The sequence below is a fragment of the Triticum dicoccoides genome, chromosome 3A, assembly GCF_002162155.2.
Source record: "Triticum dicoccoides isolate Atlit2015 ecotype Zavitan chromosome 3A, WEW_v2.0, whole genome shotgun sequence".
Lineage (NCBI taxonomy): Eukaryota > Viridiplantae > Streptophyta > Magnoliopsida > Poales > Poaceae > Triticum > Triticum dicoccoides.
In genome coordinates, this window is record NC_041384.1 from 2,218,566 (window position 1) to 2,238,536 (window position 19,971).

The 19,971-nt window shown below is 44.3% G+C and overlaps 2 pseudogenes; both read left to right on the plus strand.

The window, feature by feature from the left end:
- On the plus strand, positions 1-14,012 carry LOC119270831 (annotated as a pseudogene).
- Positions 14,013-18,064: 4,052 nt separating this feature from the next.
- LOC119273761 lies at positions 18,065-19,546 on the plus strand (annotated as a pseudogene).
- Positions 19,547-19,971: the final 425 nt, after the last annotated feature.

Sequence of the window (19,971 nt, forward strand, 5' to 3'; positions counted from 1 at the left end):
ATGGCAGCGGCTAGGCAGAGACGTAGCACGCAGAGGCTTGTTGGCGCGTGGAAGCTGGCGGCTTGGCGCTACTGCTGCGCGCGCGTAGAGCAGCCAGGGGAGAGATCTGGCGGAGAGGAGCTGCTGCTGGGCATTGTGGTCATGGAGGCTGCGAGGTGTTACTGTCCCCGACCTCTGTTGCTGTGTTGTCTTCCTGCTGGTACTGCTGTGTAGGTGGCAGAGGAAGGAGGTGAGTTGTTTCTGCTGCTGCTTGGACTTGAGGGTGATTTGTTGTTAAGGGAGTAAATGGACCGGCGGTCCGAGAACTTGCGCTGCGGGTGCACTTAAGTCACGGTACTTGCAAACCGGAAAACCCTGTCATAGAACTTGCATTACGGGTGCAGATAGATCACACAGGTCATCTGAACCGGCAAGCTGCCCGGTTTTCTCCCTCTAATGGTCAAGCGCGATAAATTTGTTCACGACTTTAAAAATATATGTGATTCGTGACTTTAAAAAAAATGTTCATGAACGATAAATTTGAAAACTATTTGTTCACGACTTTAAAAAAAATGTTCGCGAACGTTTCAAAAAATATATTCGTGATCCGCGACTTTAAAAAAATGTTCGCGAACGATAAATTAAAAATATTTATTTAAAATATTTGTGATTAGTGACTTTAAAAAAATGTCCAGGAACAAAAAATTTGAAAATGTTTTTGAATGATAAATTTTAAAATGTTCGTGAATGATTAATTTGAAAACTATTTATTCACGGCATTAAAAAAAGGTCGAGAACGATAAATTTGAAAATTATTTTTGATTCGTGAACATTTTTTTAAAGTTGTGAACATTAAAAAAATTGTGATTCACGACTTTAAAAAAAGTTCGCGAATGATAAATTAAAAAATATTTATTAAAAATATTTATGATTCGTGACTTTATAAAAATGTCCACGAAAAAAAATTGAAAATGCTTGTGAACGATAAATTTGAAAATGTGGTGAATGATTAATTTGAAAACTATTTGCCCACAACTTTAAAAAAATTTGAAAACGATAAATTTGAAAACTATTTGTGATTCGCGAACATTTTTTAAGTTGTGAACATTTAAAAAAATATTTGTGATTCGCGACTTTAAAAAAAGTTCGCGAACGTTAAATTAAAAAAAATATTAAAAATATTTGTGATTCGTGACTTTTAATAAAAGTCCACAAATAAAAATTTTGAAAAAGTTTGCGAACAATAAATTTGAAAATGTTCATGAACGATTAATTTGAAAAATATTTGTTCACAACTTTAAAAAATGTTTGCAAATGATAAATTTGAAAAATATTTGTGATTTGCGAACATTTGTTTTAAGTGGCGAACATTTAAAAAAATGTTTGTGATTCGCGACTTTAAAAAAATGTTCTCGGACAATAAATTGAAAAATATTAATTAAAAATATTTGTGATTCGTGACTTTAAAAAAATGTCCAGGAACGAAAATTTTGAAATGTGACCTATCTGCACGCGCAACGCAAGTTTTATGATGGGTTTTTCTCGAAAATAGGACAGCTGGCCGGTTCAGATGGCATATGTGAGCTATCTGCACCCGCAATGCAAGTTCTCTGACGGATTTTTCCAGTTTACAAGTACCGTGACTTAATTGCACCCGCAGCGCAAGTTCTCGGACCGCCAGTGCCATTTACTCTTGTTAAGGCTGCTGATGTGTCAGCTGGCTGAAGAAGAGGGGTGTTGTTGAGGTTGTGTGGCTGCTGTTGTGTGGGTGCTGGGAGCAGAGGAAGGAGACGAGAGGCAAAGGTGGAGGTTGTCATGGCTGAAGTTACCTCTGTGCTGCAGCAACTTGTGGAGCTTAGGGCCGCAAAACATGTGGCCCAGCCCATCCTAGACTGACCTAAAGGGGACGGGTTCATCCCTTCCGTGAAGAGTGCACCCCCAATATGAGATACACATGCTCTACTGCCAGTACGTCCCTCTCACATCTCTACACTATGCAACAAGGGAAGCTTTTTTATTTTTTATTTTTTATTTAGAAAAGGAGGATTGCAATAAGGGAAGCTATAGAGATTAATTTACATTATTCTTACCTCGCCATTATTCATGCTCTTTTCATCTCCTGGAGCTACTTCATAGTTGTCATATGGACCATCTACCCTGAAAACAAATCATTAGAACTTATTGTCCGGGAAAAAAAATCAACGAGTTTCCGTATCAAACTAGAAAAATGTCAAAATGTTCACGGGGCGTCAGATTTGTATAGACAAATGTATGCCATCGGTCCATCTGCTGTTTAAGAAAAAACAATTTGCTTTAGAAATTTAGATTTCAATCAAACAATCTTGTGTTTAAAAGAAAAAAAACTACTCACATCTGCCACACAGTTTTAAAACATCATTCTCTGTTGTTGTGAATTTTCTTATCATCATCAAAATGAATCCATATGTTGTCCTCTTTAACAAAAGTTGTGTAGTGGCCAGAATCCGGAATTTTCCCCTCATGAGTGACGACTGGAATTAAACCATATATTCCAGTGCCATCCCCCAGTTTTTGACAACAGCAATGATGATTTCCATCTAAATGTAACTGCCATATAATCGATTTCCATAATAAAACAGAAAAATTGTGTTGTTACCATCCTCTTGCCCTGTATCTCGAATTTTTGTACCTTCGAGCAATGTCTGTGCATGACAAGTCAAGAAGGGAATCCTACTTTCTGGTAGGAATTTTTTTTGTGCAAATTTATTAGATATTATATAGATAAGCACCTATCAATTTAGGAAAATAACATGGGGCAATAAAAGGAAACTAGAAGAATACAACTTCCTTGCAATGTCTTTATTGCTCGCCCGGCTTTTCCCTCACGTATCACACGATGAAACTGGATAGTCAAGTATCTAAAAATTAATATGTACATTGTTTGTGAATAAATCATAACCTATCATCTATTTTACATGGTACCGGGATACGAAGAAGTGGGTATGGATATGAAGAGTTGCTCCTCTATACAACAAGCATGAATGGAAGTACTATAATATTCTTACAGTGGCAACTTCCTGATTTTTGAGTTTGATAAATGCAAAACCTGTGGAAAAACAAAACACAGGAATCATATGCAAGAATATGTATAGCATGAATATGCAGATACAAAACCCACCATCAGAGACTTACTTTCGCAAGCCCTTGGTCCAAGTCATCAATTTGATCGTTGACTGCACAATTCAGCTGATAAACGGTTCTGGGTATTTTTTTCACCTCTAAGTAGTGGAAAGGCATTAAAAAATACAGCGGTGCACAAAGAAAACATAGGTGTGTGAAATATATACAAGGTGAGAGTGAGAAAGAAAGAAAGATGGAAAACCTGCTTATCATTTCAATTCCAAAAATCGCCCTCACAGGATCCAAAGCAGAACCACTATACAGAAAATTTGGTATCAGATGTAATGAATTATAAACATTGTCTCGAAATGAAAATTATTTTTAAACGGACCTTTCTTCTCTTCTAAGAGTGGCAGAGAGAGTCTCAATCATACGGGAAAGGCACTCTGCCATATCCTGCCAAATATATATTAAAAAAAGTTAGTATTCAATATATAAAATAAAGTGACTCCAATTTTCTTAGAAAAAGGATTGAAACCAAAAAAATCCAAGGATAAAGGAGAACACAACTGCAACAGATTTCCAGGGGTTGGCTTAACAATATTAGTGGGACTAGAGACTTCTCATGGTTTTAGTCTGCTGCTACCGGTTGATCTGGAGGCCTAGCTGTAGGCCTACTAATGACAAGTGTGGACAGGCCAAATTGGTCACCATAGGATATACTCAAACTTTATGGAATTGACTATGATGAGATGGTTGCTGTAGTGGCAAAGATGAACACCGTAACTTTGGGTGGAAATTGCACCAATTAGATGTCTACAGTTGGTTGGTAATGATATTTCCATCCATCTTATATTCATAGAACTTTACACCTCCATCATATTAGTTGAAGTTGTGAGAAGGTACATGTTGCTTATAAAGACCATCTTCTGTTTCTTGAAAATATCAATACACCTGACATAGTATCTGCTCAAATTAGAGGAAGTATGTATTATCTTTAGCCTTGATGCATCAAATACTTTGTTTTTATAAAACTAATACAGCCCAGATGAAAACAATTTTACACAAGAATTGTTGGGGAACGTAGCAGAATTTTAAAATTTTCTACGCATCACCAAGATCAATCTATGGAGTCATCTAGCAACGAGGGAGAGGGGAGTGCATCTACATACCCTTGTAGATCGCGCGCGGAAGCGTTCAAGAGAACGGGGTTGATGGAGTCGTACTCGTCGTGATCTAAATCACCGATGACCTAGCGCCGAACGGACGGCACCTCCGCGTTCAACACATGTACGGTTGGGAAGACGTCTCCTCCAACTTGATCCAGCAAGGGGGAAGGAGAGGTTGATGAAGATCCAGCATCACGACGACGTGGTTGTGGAAGCAACGGTGATCTCGGCAAGGCTTTGCCAAGCTCAGGGAGAGGGAGGAGTGTCACGGGAGGGAGAGGGAGGCACCAGGGGCTAGGGTGCGGCTGCCCTCCCCCCCCCCCACTATATATAGGACCCCTAGGGGGGCGCCGGTCCTAGGAGATTGAATCTCTAAGGGGGGCGGCGGCCAAGGGGGTGGAGTGCCCCCCAAGCCAAGTGGGGCGCCCCCCACCCCTAGGGTTTCCAACCCTAGGCGCAGGGGGAGGCCCAAGGGGGGCGCACCAGCCCACTAGGGGTTGGTTCCCCTCCCACTTCAACCCATGGGGCCGTGGCCCCACCAGGTGGACCTCGGGACCCTTCTGGTGGTCCCGGTACAATACCGATTACCCCCGAAACCTTTCCGATGGCCGAAACTTGACTTCCTATATATAAATCTTCACCTCCGGACCATTCCGAAACTCCTCGTGACGTCCGGGATCTCATCGGGACTCCGAACAACTTTCGGGTTACCGTATGCTAATATCTCAACAACCCTAGCGTCACCGAACCTTAAGTGTGTAGACCCTACGGGTTCGGGAGACACGCAGACATGACCGAGACGACTCTCCGGTCAATAACCAACAGCGGGATCTGGATACCCATGTTGGCTCCCACATGCTCCTCGATGATCTCATCTGATGAACCACGATGTCGAGGATTCAATCAATCCCGTATACAATTCTCTTTGTCAATCGGTACGTTACTTGCCCGAGACTCGATCGTCGGTATCCCAATACCTTGTTCAATCTCGTTACCGGCAAGTCACTTTACTCGTACCGTAATGCATGATCCCGTGATCAACCACTTGGTCACATTGAGCTCATTACGATGATGCATTACCGAGTAGGCCCAGAGATACCTCTCCGTCATACGGAGTGACAAATCCCAGTCTCGATTCGTGCCAACCCAACAGACACTTTCGGAGATACCCGTAGTGTACCTTTATAGTCACCCAGTTACCTTGTGACGTTTGGCACACCCAAAGCACTCCTACGGTATCCGGGAGTTGCACAATCTCATGGTTTAAGGAAATGATACTTGACATTCGGAAAAGCTATAGCAAACGAACTGCACGATCTTTGAGCTATGCTTAGGATTGGGTCTTGTCCATCACATCATTCTCCCAATGATGTGATCCCGTTATCAATGACATCCAATGTCCATAGTCAGGAAACCATGACTATCTTTTGATCAACGAGCTAGTCAACTAGAGGCTCACTAGGGACGTGTTGTGGTCTATGTATTCACACATGTATTACGATTTCCGGATAACACAATTATAGCATGAACAATAGGCAATTATCATGAACAAAGAAATATAATAATAACCATTTTATTATTGCCTCTAGGGCATATTTCCAATAGTCTCCCACTTGCACTAGAGTCAATAGTCTAGTTACATTGTGATGAATCGAACACCCATGCAGTTCTGGTGTTGATCATGTTTTGCTCTAGGGAGAGGTTTAGTCAATGGATCTGCCACATTTAGGTCCGTATGTACTTTACATATCTATGTCTCCATTTTGAACACTTTCACGAATGGAGTTGAAGCGACGCTTGATATGCCTGGTCTTCCTGTGAAACCTGGGCTCCTTGGCAAGGGCAATAGCTCCAGTGTTGTCACAAAAGAGAGTCATCGGGCCCGACGCATTGGGTATGACTCCTAGATCGATAATGAACTCCTTCACCCAGATTGCCTCTTGTGCTGCCTCCGAGGCTGCCATGTACTCCATTTCACATGTAGATCCCGTCACAACGCTTTGCTTGCAACTGCACCAGCTTACTGCCCCACCATTCAAAATATACATGTATCCGGTTTGTGACTTAGAGTCATCCAGATCTGTGTCGAAGCTAGCATCGACGTAACCCTTTACGACGAGCTCTTCGTCACCTCCATAAACGAGAAACATATCCTTAGTCCTCTTCAGGTACTTCAGAATATTCTTGACTGCTGTCCAGTGTTCCATGCCGGGATTACTTTGGTACCTTCCTACCAAACTTGCGGGAAGGTTTATATCAGGTCTGGTACACAGCATAGCATACATGATAGACCCTATGGCCGAGGCATAGGGGACGACACTCATCTTTTCTCTATCTTCTGCCGTGGTCGGGCATTGAGCCGTGCTCAATCTCGTACCTTGCAATACAGGCAAGAACCCCTTCTTTAACTGATCCATATTGAACTTCTTTAATATCTTGTCAAGGTACGTACTCTGTGAAAGACCAATGAGGCGTCTCGATCTATCTCTATAGATCTTGATGCCTAATATGTAAGCAGCTTCTCCAAGATCCTTCATTGAAAAACACTTTTTCAAGTAGGCATTTATGCTTTTCAAGAATTCTATATCATTTCCCATCAACAGTATGTCATCCACATACAATATGAGAAATGCTACAGAGCTCCCACTCACTTTCTTGTAAATTCAGGCTTCTCCATAAGTCTGCGTAAACCCAAACGCTTTGATCATCTCATCAAAACGAATGGTCCAACTCCGAGATGCTTGCACCAGCCCATAAATCGAGCGTTGGAGCTTGCACACCTTGTCAGCATTCTTAGGATCAACAAAACCTTCCAGCTGCATCATATACAATTCTTCCTTAAGGAAACCATTAAGGAATACCGTTGTTTGACACGAAAAATAATAAAAACAACGATGGTTGTCATGTTATTATCTCTCTACGCGCCAGGGGAAATAAACATGCGGGCGTGCCAGTGTACTAAGTACACAAATAAAATTAGGGAAACTTGTATTTTATTAATCTCTCATCGGAGAAACAAATTACATGATCCCTTTACATAAGCGCTCAATGGCCTGCTAGCTCGGCCGATAAGACTTGGGCGATTGTGAAGTTCTGGTTCACGGGGCCTCGGAAGGCTCCCGATTAATTATGTCCGCGAGCCGGAGCCACGGACCACCTCCGATTAAGCTGCTACAATGGTCGTCGTCTTCAAGTCTCGTCTTCTCCAAGTGCTCGGTGTAGATGATGGTGATGATGTGGTGGAATAGAAGAGTGGAGCAGTACGTCCGTCGCTCCGGCAATGCTTAGTCACATCCCTCCGGCTTGTCGATGTCCGATGATGAAGATGTCTGGCCTCGTCAGCTCAGACAGATGGTCGGCCTTCGCCTTGTCGGTGCCCGGCCTGGTGGTGTCCGCCTCGTCGGTGTCAGACACGGTGTGTCTTGCCTTCGCCTCGTCGGAGCCTGGCAAGATATGGATAGCTTCATCGGAAGAAGACATGTCGGTGAAGTGGCTTCGCCTCGTCGGAGCTTGGATAGGGTTTGGGGAGTGTGTTGATTTAGAAGTCGGAGTACATTTGAGTGTCGTCGCGTGGAGGCGTTGCTTGAAGATGACGACAATGCAAGCTCGTCGATGTAGACCTCAGACCGTCGTTCCTCGTCGGTCTTGGCAGCGTTGGAGTATTTGTTGTCGGGGTGGCATGGGCCGCGCTCGGCTTAGACTTCTCAACGGCCGGTTACTTCATCGGGGTGTGCAAGGGGGTACACCTTGCGGGAGTGATGGTTTGGGGAGACCGGCATTAGTGTAAAAACTGACGCACGCTCACAATGGCGTGGCTGGGGTGGTTGGCTGAACTAAGGATCGATCTATATGGCTAACCATGTCGACTGTTTACACAAGCATCTCGGCAGCAAGCTCAACAACTATCCGAGGAGTTAGCGCGGGGCAAGGCCCAGTTTACAGATTCCCAAAAGGAATTCGATGACGTCAAGAAATACACCTGCGAGGCACATGATAGGATTTTTAGTTTGGTTACCATTACGATTTACGAGAGAAGTATTTATTTGGCTTGCCCCATGTTTTTTTAGGAAAGCCATCATGGCTAGTTTTATTGAAACTTTAACTAGGAATTACATCATCCAAAAGTTTGAGAATAAGACAAGCCGGAGGCTCATTAACCCAACTACTATTGATCTTATTACAGAAACTATGACTAGCTAGCACATGAGCTGCTTGGTTCGACGAACGACCACAATGCTTAAAAGTAACCTTCCCAATAAGCGATGACACGTCCACACACTCGGCGAAAATGGCAGCAGCAGCATCCCTAGCAGTATTCAATAACTATTGATGAATCTTATTCTGCTTCTACTCTAGGGAAACCAAGAGAGTTTGCAGAAGCGAGACCGTTTCTCATTGCCAAAGCTTCAGAGGTGACCACATCTAATACATGTGTTAAGTATTTGCATTGGGCTGCTAAGAAGTTACCTTTCTCATCTCGAATGACTACTGCCGTTGCTCCAGTACCTTCATCTAAATGGAATGAGGCATTCACGTCCAACTTCACAAATCTCGGATTGGGTTTCAACCACCTTTTTTCATGGGTATCTCGACTCCTTTGATTTGCTTGATGGAAGTTGTTTGCAATAGCCAGAACTGCCATGGGCCATCTCGAGGACTGCGGTGGGGATCCATTGTGAGTGAATTCGCGACGGATCCACCATAGGTACCAGCCCCCTACAGCCAGAATTTGTTTGACATCTAGGCTTGGATTTAATGGAACCGGACAATCATTCATCAGTAGTAAGTATTCAAGCACAGCTGAACCAGATCGATCCACCCCCATGGCCTCTTCGACAATTTCAAGGATCCCCAAGATACTCCACAACTCCCTGGCATGAGCGCATCCAAAGAGGAGCTGCTTTATATCCTCAGCCGCCTCCTGGCATATTGGGCATCCGCCGTCAGACCCTACATGACGGTTCACCAGGATTGATTTTAAAGGAATTATACCATGCAAGGCTCGCCAACAGAATATTGAAACTTTGCATGGAATCATCAGCTTCCATAGTTTTATCCATATCTCTGGAGTTTGAGAGCTCGTTGGTCGTCCAATCCTATTTGTGTATCCTTGGAAAGATCGTTGCCATTGAATTTTATATACAGAGCGTACTGTAAACAGCCCCTTACGATCAGGATGCCATGCGATGAAGTCCTCAAAGGCACTGTGATGAATTGGTATCTCTAGTATCCTCCTGACATCTACAGGGTCGAAAATAGATTGCACTAATTCTTCATCCCATGACCCTGTAATAGGGTCGATCAGATCGCTGACTGTTGTTAGGACAGTTTGACCCCGGGCAGAGATCACCTTTCTATCTGGGCTTCCTGGTATCCATGGATCATCCCAAATATTCACGTTTTCTCCTGTGCCAATTCGCCAGATGTATCCTAATTTAAACGTTTCCAATCCCTTCATAACACTTTGTCATGTGAATGACGCACCTTTCTTCAGTGTAGCCTGTAGTAAACTGACATTTGGGTAATGTTTTGCCTTTAGCACTCGGGCACAAAGAGAGCCTGGGTTGGTGATTAATCACCAACATTGCTTCGAAAGCATAGCTAAGTTAAAGAAGTAGAGATCCCTAAATCACATACCCTTCATTTTTTGGGTAGCACATCTTCCACCAAGTGTACCAATGCTTGCCCCATGTTATTTATTAGCAGCGGAGACAAATCCGTCATGTCGAGAAGGACCTGATGCAGGCTCGGGAGGAGGTCGCAGAAAAACTGACGAGTGTAAGAGCAACTCCAATGGGGCGACCCATTTCGTCCGTCGCCGTCCGTTTGGGTCGGCGCAGACACAAAAGGAGGGCCCAACGCGTCGACCTAAACGGACGCGCGTCCGCTTTTCGTCCGTGACCGACTCATTTCTAGCCCATTTTTGAGCCGGATTTGCATCGGCGCAGACACGCGACGGACGCGCGCGCGCTCGCCTTCTCCTCTCTCCGGCCCCGCTGGTCGGTGGCACATTGGCCTCCCCTCTTACCCCCCAGCCAACAGCAACCCTCGTCCGCCTCCTTCGTCATCGACGCCGCCGCCCATTTTTGTCGGCGACTCTGCCAGTTGTCGCCGCCTCCACATCCGTCCAGCAACGCCGCCTACTCCCCCCGTCGCCCGTCACCGTTGTTTTGCCGCCAGGGAGCAAACTGCTTCCCACCGCCACTCCCCCCACCGCACAGCCGTCCGCGACCAAGAAGCCGCATCCTTCTTCGATGCCCGCAACTCCCCTCGCTGGCCGTCTCCTTCTTCGACGCCCGCAAGTTGTTGGACAGTTTGCCAAGGTCCATGCGCGCCGCGAGTCCCCTCACCGGTCGTCTCCGTCTTCGACGCCCGCAAGCTGTTCGGCAGTTTGCCAAGGTACGAAATGGACTCCGCCGATGAGTTCTTTTTCCACAATTCCTTTGCGACTCCAACGATTCGTCGTCCGACGACGAGGAGGAGATATTGGTTGCCGTGTTGGTCCATCACCACCTCAACGGCTAGCGGCCGCTGTTCCATGGCTCCATTCCGGGCTCCACCGTATTAGAGAGGGAGTGGTCGGCTATGATGACTATTTCGAGTGCAAAAAGGATGCTGTCGGCTAGATTGGTTTCTCCTCTTATCAAAAATGCACTGCCACCATCCGAATGCTTGCATACGGAGTGCCCTATGATCTCATTGACGAGTACGTCCGTATGAGCGAGTCTACATACCTAGAGTCTCTGTATAAGTTCTGCAAGGCTGTTATTATTGTGTTTGGCCTAAGTACTTGAGAGAGCTGACAGCTGAAGATACAGCCTGCTTGTTGGCGATGAATGCCAGAAGGGGCTTCCCATGGATGCTTGGCAGCATAGACTGCATGCACTGGGAGTGGAAAACCTGTCCTTCTTGGCAAGGGCGGTATAAGAGCCATGCCAGGGCTTGCACAGTCATACTAGAGGCCGTGGCGTCTCAAGATCTCTGGATCTGGCACTCTTTCTTTGGCATGGCTGGATCACACAATGATATCAACGTGCTTCAGCGCTCGCCGGTGTTTGCTAGGCTTGCCGAAGGCAACAGCCCATCGGTGAACTTTACTGTCAACGGTCACAAGTACGACAAAGGATACTACCTGGGTGACGGTATCTATCCTCAGTGGACCACTATTGTCAAGACAATACCCAACCCTGTCGGAGAGAAGAGGAAAAGATTTGCCCAAGAGCAAGAGAGTGCTAGGAAAGATGTCGAGCGTGCCTTTGGTGTTTTGCAATCTCGATGGGGCATCGTTCGGTATCCTGCTAATACCTGGAGCACGTAAAAACTGTGGGAGATGATGACTGCTTGTGTGATCATGCACAATATGATCGTAGAAGACGAGCGCCCGAAACGTCTGTACGATCAAGGCTTTTAATTTTAGGGTGAGAATGTTATGCCTGAGCATGAAGTAGCGGCAACGTTTGAACAGTTCATCCAATTTCATGAAGACATGCGTGATTGAGAAACTCATGTGCAACTGCAAAATAATTTGGTTGAGCATATGTGGGCTCATGTTGGCAACCAATAGATGTATCTATGTGAACATTTTTATTTGTATTTCAGCTTGTAAAACTATACTATTTTATTCAGCTTGTAAAACTATATTATTTTATTCGGTTTATTTGACAATATATTTGAATGCAAATCATCAATGTAAAAATTGGGCGGCCAACCGGCCACGCCAACACATATGAGTCGGCGCATTGAGCGCGCTGCCGACCCATATCAAAAACAGAACGCTGGACGAGGCGGTCGCGGAGATACAGCAGCTCAAGGCCCGGGTCGAGTACGTGAGCTCCAGCTCCAGGAACGCGCGCTACAGCCTCATAAGCGACTCCGGATCCAAGCCCGCCGACGTGCAGGTGCAGCCGGCGGCGGGCGCAACGGCGTTCAACATGCTCGTGGAGGCGACGGACATCAAGAAGCATGGGGATCTCATCCAGCTCATCACCATGGTAGACGTCGGTCTCCAGGTGATCTCGGTGTGGGGGACATGCGGCGACCTCGGGACAACATCCATCATCAGAAAAGCCTACGACCGCCCAGAGATCTGCCGGGACTTCACCTGCCGGCTGCCGCGCGTGGGTGAAGCTCGCGCGTCCTTTCAATCCCCACGAGTTCATCCGGGGATTGAGATTGAGTGCGCAATTCTGTGCAAACACCTGCGAAGAATCACACCAAGAGGCACTCAGAGGCGTCCTGGCGAGGTCCGAGGCCACCCAAGATGATTACCTCAAGGAGTTTGAAGGATGTGAGGTACCTCATCGTCTTGGAAGACCTGTACGTCCACCATGGCAGAGTGGGACGCTATCAGGACTTTTCTTCCAGACAGGAACAATGGCAGCTGCATCATCGCGTCCACGCAGCAGTTCGAAATAGCAAGCTTGTGTGTGCGTTTTGAGTTTGGTCTCTTATTTTCAGGGATCTCAATGTAATAGACTGAAGGCCAAGGAGAGAGCAGAAGAGCAAGCAGTGAGCTTTCACAGTATTCTCACCTCTAAAAAAATACAGCCGCCAATTGGATGGAAATGTACCCCATCATTGGACGTGAGTCAGAAATGAAGGAGCTTCGGCAATGTACAACATTTGCACGCTTTCACTGTTTTAATGTTATATCTGTCTGGGGAATTGCTGGGGTTGGGAAATCAACTCTCGTAAGAAACTTGTTCTGCGATAGAATTCTTAACGGGCAACTTGTTTTGCACGAAGACAGTCACGGTAATGGACGCCATATGCTTGACTGATGACAGATTCATGCAGACGCTGGAGAGCAACCCAGAGTACGCCAGTCTACGTGGTCTAATCGGTTGGATGTATTCCTACTTCCGTAGCTGGGATTCCCTCAAGCCGCTCATCTTGTACGTATCGATTTTCGCTCGAGATGACAGCATCAGGCGGAGGCGTGTGGTCAGACGGGACAGTGAAGACAAATCAGCAGAGAAAAACGGGGAGATGTTCTTCTCCAAGCTCCTTGATATGAGCATAATCCAACGACCACCGGAGTCGGTAACCACGCACACCATTGCGTTGGGTCTTGGGTGACACAAAGACGAGCTCCTTGTGTTTAAATGGCTTCATACGTGAGTAGTACATTGTATCACGGCCCATGGAAGAGAACCTTGTGTTTGAGCTGGAGGGTTGCTGTGATATAAGCACGGGACGCCACCTTATCATAAGGGAGAGCTGGGACAGAGACAAGATTGTGTTCCAGAGCTGCGGTCGCTGACGGTGTTTGGAGAGTGGAAGCAATTCTTGGTCTCTCAAACTCAAAGCATGAAGCTGGTCCGGGTGCTTGATCTGGAGAATTCATCGGGTGCAGGGGATGCCCATCTCGAGCAGATTCTAAAGCTGCTGCGTCGTCTCAAGTTCCTCTCGCTGCGAGGATGCCGCGAAATCCATTTAGCAAAAGCTGTGAGAACTCCTCTCGCTGCGAGAACGCCATGTCTTCCAGTTCCAGTGCCAAAGCTGAGAAAGTTGGATCTGGAGATGAACATGTTGACAAAGGATGACATCAAGCTCTTGGGGAGTCTATCCAAACTATTCACTCTTCGTATCAAGCTGCTCCAAGGTGGTAAGCTCCGTTTTTGTGTGGAAGAGAATGGGCTTGAGTTGCCCACTTATCAAGAGGTCAAGGTCCTCGAGATCGCATTCAACTCCAGCTGCGATGTTACCTTTGGGACTAGCACAATGCTGCAATGGGTCTTCAGTGCACTTCACTGGCCTGAATAATCTAGCTGAACTCAAGCTACTCTCGCTCGAGGGTTGTTGTGACAATACACTCAAGGAAGAGATGCGAAGCCAAATTGCGCAACATCCAACGAACCCGGTTTTCAAACTGGAGGAATAGCCACGTTCGTCCTGAATCGTCATTGTATTTCTACTTGTAGCTGTTCGTTTCTTTTAGCTAGCCTTTCCACCCCGCCTACTCCTTGATCCACTGATTTGTTTCAGTGGGAAGTTGAATGTACACATGTGTAACTCTATCTTGCCAATGAACGCTTAGCAAAGTATGTTTGTTTTGCTGCTTTTGTATGTTTCAGCGAGGTTCGTTAGCAAAGTAGTGTATGTCAGTCCAGAGCCCTGTCTTGAAAATTTGAGAAAAGAAAAGAATCTTCAAATGTACCCTGCTGTGTGTATGCGTGTGCTACCTCTGAAGAATCTACCATTTGTGCTACAGTCTGATCCATCGTCTTGTGACCACAACTTACAGATTTAATCTGCCTCTGAAGAAATATCTTACAGTTCAGTCAACCCAAATGGCATGTTGCAGCTGCTCATGTACCATCGCCGCCCGCCCATGCCAGAACCGTCTATAACAGCAGCTACATTTCCAACTATAACATGCAACCATTTATTTGTAGGGAAGGATAAGCTAGGGAAGTCTGATCCAGCACTCCAGAGGTAGTTTTTGAGATTGACCAAGTCATCATAGACGTCTCGTAGTCGACGGGAACATCTCCTCTCACTGAACACGCATCGCGAGAATTCCTAAAATAAATCCAGCGGGTCGTGGAGGTCGCCTAGGTTCTTCGTGTAGGAGCTGGGGTAGCGGGCGGCGTGGAACGAATCCACTACTCCATTGACGCCATGGCAACGCGAGGGGTTCCTTGGCTGCGGCGGCGGCCCAGCCCGTCGTGTCGGCAGTCGGGACAGATCTTGCGTTTTCGGTTCAGTGTGGCTTTGGGACAGCGAGATGGGTCGGGACAAATTTAGGAATTTGTAAATTACATCCACGTTTACAATTTTTTCTATGAGGGATATTTATGTTATTATATACTTCTTCCATAAGCTTGTATAGGACGTTTTAAGTAGCTATAAGGGTAGTATATAAACAGTACAACCCGTACTCCAGGAAAATAAAAATTACACAAAGCTCCCTTAACAGTCCATAAGCGTGTCGAAGTCAATGTTCGTCACCAAACTATAACGCAATCAGGGTGCTCGCCGGAAGAGAAGAGCAGACTCAAAATATCAACATCCAAAATAACAAACATTGCCAAAGTGAAAACGGGATCCTCCCCCGCCCGTCACCAGAGCTACAAATGGAAGGAGCAAAGAGGCATTGTCACCTCCCGGATGCCTTTACAATTTAATCTCATGTAGTATGTGCATAAGTGTTCACCTTAGAGCATGATTCTTGACTAGAGTGAGATGTTGTGAATCAACATTACAATCAATATATTTAGCACATACATTCAACTTGGAGATTTCTCATAAATGTATCTCTATAAGCACCCATCGGAAAGATACCTTCAAGTAGATTGCTTGAATTATTCCTCCCTAGTCGATCCTTCTTTCAGGAGTAAAGCAATGTGCCTTCACCATGGCTCTGGCTCAGGCAACCTGCCGTCGTCAAGAATGAACAATCCAACTTACTCTAATATTTCCAGTTCTATTTGTGCCGGCAGCGTCGTCAACAATAAGTGCAACACAGATAAAACAGTGGTCACTAGGGTTCCAACACTTCTATGAGCGGCGGCATAGAAAGGGGAAGAACTAGTTGCGATGTGTGTTTCTTCCTATTTATTTTCTTGGTTTGCCGAGGATGAATGGAGTAAGGATATTTAAGAAAACAATCGAGTGACGCCTAGCACGCCCCTTGTGTTTAGTGGTTGTCGCAGCATTTATCTTACATTGCCCTCTCCATTCTAGTGTTGTGGCAATAAGCCTCGACCCATGAAATCGAGGCCTGGAACCCCAAACCCTAAGTAAGCTTGAACCCACCCACCTTAGTGAGAGGGGCCCATCAAAACGAGACTTGTAAATTGGGAAGCAAAGCTTTATTTCTTTCTTATCTTGGTGCCTATATACATCGCACATAATGAGGCAGATGCTCGCCTTGCCTGAAGGAGAGTGTGTAGTGGGCTGCCCCGGTCGTGTTGCATTGGTTAGTTTAATTTGTTGTCTTTTTACTTTTGTTTCTTAAATATTCTAAATACACATATTTTCAAAAATTATTTTACTCAAATTTTTGTGCCCATTAATAATATGTTCATAAAAGGTAAAAAAATGTTTCCATGCAAATTTAAAAAAAATCATACCATTCAAAAAATGTTCCTGACATTTTAAAACAGTTCACAAGTTTAAATAAATTCATGATATTTAAAAAAAATACTCATGACATTGTAAAAACAATGTCCGTGCCATTCAAAAAATTGTTCATGACATTTAAAAAATGATCACAGATTTTAGAAAATATGTTTCATTACATTTTAAAAAATGTTCATGACATGTACTCCCTCCATTCCACAATGTAGTGCCTATAGATTTTTGAGGAAGTCAAACTTTGCCAACTTTGACCAAGTGTATAGAGAAAACAGTCTACATCTACAATACCAAACATGTACATTCTGAAAATGTAACTCATGATGTATCCAATGATGTGCATTTGGTATTCTAGATGTGCCTACTTTTCTCTATAAATATGGTCAAAGTTTGTAATGTTTGACTTTTGCAAAAATCTATACGCACTACATTATGGAACAAAGGGAGTAAAAAATTGTTCGCACAATTTCGGAAAATATTTGAACACCTAATAAGTGTCCATGCGTATTGAAGAAAAAAAAAATCTAAAAATGAATATATATAATATCCATGCCACTTAAAATATTTGAACACCTAATAAATGTCTGCATGTTTAGACAAACATGAATGTTTTAAAAATGTTCACTGCGTATTGAAGAAATGTTCTACTCCCTCCGTCCGGAAATACTTGTCACCAAAATGGATAAAAGGGGATGTATCTAGACGTATTTTAGTTTTAGATACATCGTTTTTTATTCATTTTGATGACAACTATTTTCGGACGGAGGGAGTACATATTTGGATAAATGTTCAACATGTATTTATAAAATATTCAACATGTATACAAAAATGTTCAGTGCATATCTATACCAATATAAAAAGACCCAAAGGGGCAGATCCAAACCATCTTGACCGTCAAATCATGTTATCTAGCGGTTCAAATCGCTTCAATATTGAGCACCAAACACGTTTAATGCTCTAATTACCCACCATTGCCATTGGTTATAAACACATTTTGACTCAACGCTATCTCATAAAATTTGCCTTAATATCCTACCATTCCCGCGAAAAAGTAATTGATATCTTACCAAATACCAACGTGCAACAGATATATCTTACCTAATATACTATGCAACCAATATCCTACCTAATATAAACGTGCATTGCACGTATATTATTACTAGTTCAATAAAGAAGTCGACATGTATTTGAAAAAAAAGGACAAAAAGAAAAAAAGAAATGCAATCCAGAGCAGTGTGACCACATAGACCAAAGATGAGACCCGCCACCACTTTACGACCCAACATAGGAAACAGAGAAGACCGACAGACAGGCCCCACGAGAGCCAGTCCCACTTGCCAGAGAAGTTGCACGGTATAGACCACGCAAACACGGGATTCCCACGGCCCAGTGATGAGTGAAAAGCAAAAAACCACCACATTTGGAGCTTCATCTGCGGAAAACCACCAGGTCGCTAAATTTTTGCAAAACGCACCACGGATTCAGTAAACATTTTGCAGATAGCACTGAACAGGTGATTTGGCGTGGTTGAGGGCGTTTCCGATAGGTGGGGCCCAAATTCTGTTGATGTGGCCTAACGGTCGCGCAAACGGCGTCGTTCGCTTAAAGAGAGTGCGGTCGGCTCGCGACGGACAGGCCGACCGTGCCCTATCAGATCGACCTCGACCTCGCGCTCTGTCTCTCACGCTCGCTCGCTCGCTCCTGCTCCTCTTCCTCTCCGGTCGCCGTCGGCCGCCATGGTGTCCTAGAGCGAGAGCGAGAGCACTGAGGGCTCCGCCGTGCAGTACATCTCCACTCCTGACTCCCCTCTCAAGGTCAGTTCCTTCTCAGGTTCTCTGTTTGTCTGGCCCGCCGGGCATTTGTGTTCTAGGGTTCTAGTAGTTCTGCTCGATTTGAACAAGTTTGTGTTGGATTTCCCAGATCCCAGCTACAATTGATGACCCGTTGTTTGAGGATGCTGCTGACGACTTGATGGTGATGTGCGAGCATGGGAATCCAGGGAGGAAATGTGTTGCATTTGAGGGTATAAGCACTGGGAGGAGGTTCATTTCCTGTGCCACTGAAGTAAGTATGAAGTTGTGTAGCTTTGCAGCATTCCAACTCATCTAGGGTTCATAGCTATTGTTCATGTTCTAGGGTTTCATAGGTATTTGTTCATGTTCTAGGGTTCATAGCTATTGTTCATGGTCTAGGGTTAATAGTTACTATTCATTGACTGAATCTGCTAGATTAACTTAACTGAATCTGGCAACTTAACTGAATATGGTAGATTAACTTAACTGGATCTGAACGGATTAACTTAACTGAATCTGAATGGATTAACTTAATTGAATCTGATGGTTAACTTAACTGAATTTGATGGACTAACTTAACTGAATCTGGTAACTTTACTGAATATGGTAGATTGACCTAAAGGAATCTGATGGATTAACTTAACTGAATCTGATGGTTAACTTAACTTAATTTTTCTGTAACTAATCTAATCTGTAACTTCATTGCATATGGTACATTAACTGAATCTGCAACTAATGACTTAAAGTTTGAACTGTTATTTTCTGTTGCAGGGTGTTAACAATTGTGGATTAGTGCAGTGGGTAGATGAGGAGTGGCCAGATCATCTTCAGAATGCACTTCACAAGCTATGGCTTATGTATGAGGATAGCCAGCATAACAATAGGATGGCATGCCTGGAGCATTCATATACTGTACACAATCTCACACAGTAGAAAAATGAGTTGCAGGAGACATATGAGAAGCTTGTTGAAGATGTGAACAACCTCTTGGATTCACAGGATAACTTGCCTGAGGTAAATCAGATGAATGATCTTGGGAACAGTACAATCAGTGTGGAAAGCAGCTTGGCAAAGGATGCTGAGATCAAGAAATGGACGGCTGCTCATGACCAGTTAAAGTTACTTCATGTAGCTCAAGCCACTGTCATTAGGAATTTGAAGTTCAATCCTCTTAAAGAGAAGGAAATGATGAGCTCTGATAAGAGGACTTTGGAGATTTGCTATGCTGACCTGAAGAAAGAGAAGGATGACCTGAAGAAAGAGAAGGATCGGGTGGATAGTTGCATTGCTGAGCTGATGAAAGAGAAGGAGAAGTTGACCATGGAGAAGAGTACTCTTGCTTCTTGCATTGTTGAGCTCAAGACAGCATGTGATAGTAACAAGAGGAAGCTTCACCAGATTAAGGTTATTTGTGATGAAGACTAAGTTGAGTTGTCTTTGGACTAAAGATTAAGTTGAGTTGTGATGAAGACCATGTGGCTCATTGTCTTTTGTAATAGCTTTGGATTAAAGCTTGTAATGTGTTAACTTTGACTGTGTTGAACTCTAGTAATTCACTAGCACTGAACCTTGGTTTGTATGATGTTTGTTGAATCTTATAATTAAGATCACTTTGCAGTGTAATTTAAGTGTTATTTAAGGGTTGGTTTGTGAGGAATTATCATGGTCTCACCATTTAGAGTTTGTCGACACTGAGGCATCCTAAAAGCTAGCCTTTTATCATCTAGGGTTTGTCGACGCTGAGGCACCCTAAAAGCCCAAGCTTTCATCATTTAGGTTTTTATCGACACCGAGGCACCCTAAAAGCCAAGGTTATATCATTTAGGGTTTCTCGACGCCGAGGCACCCCA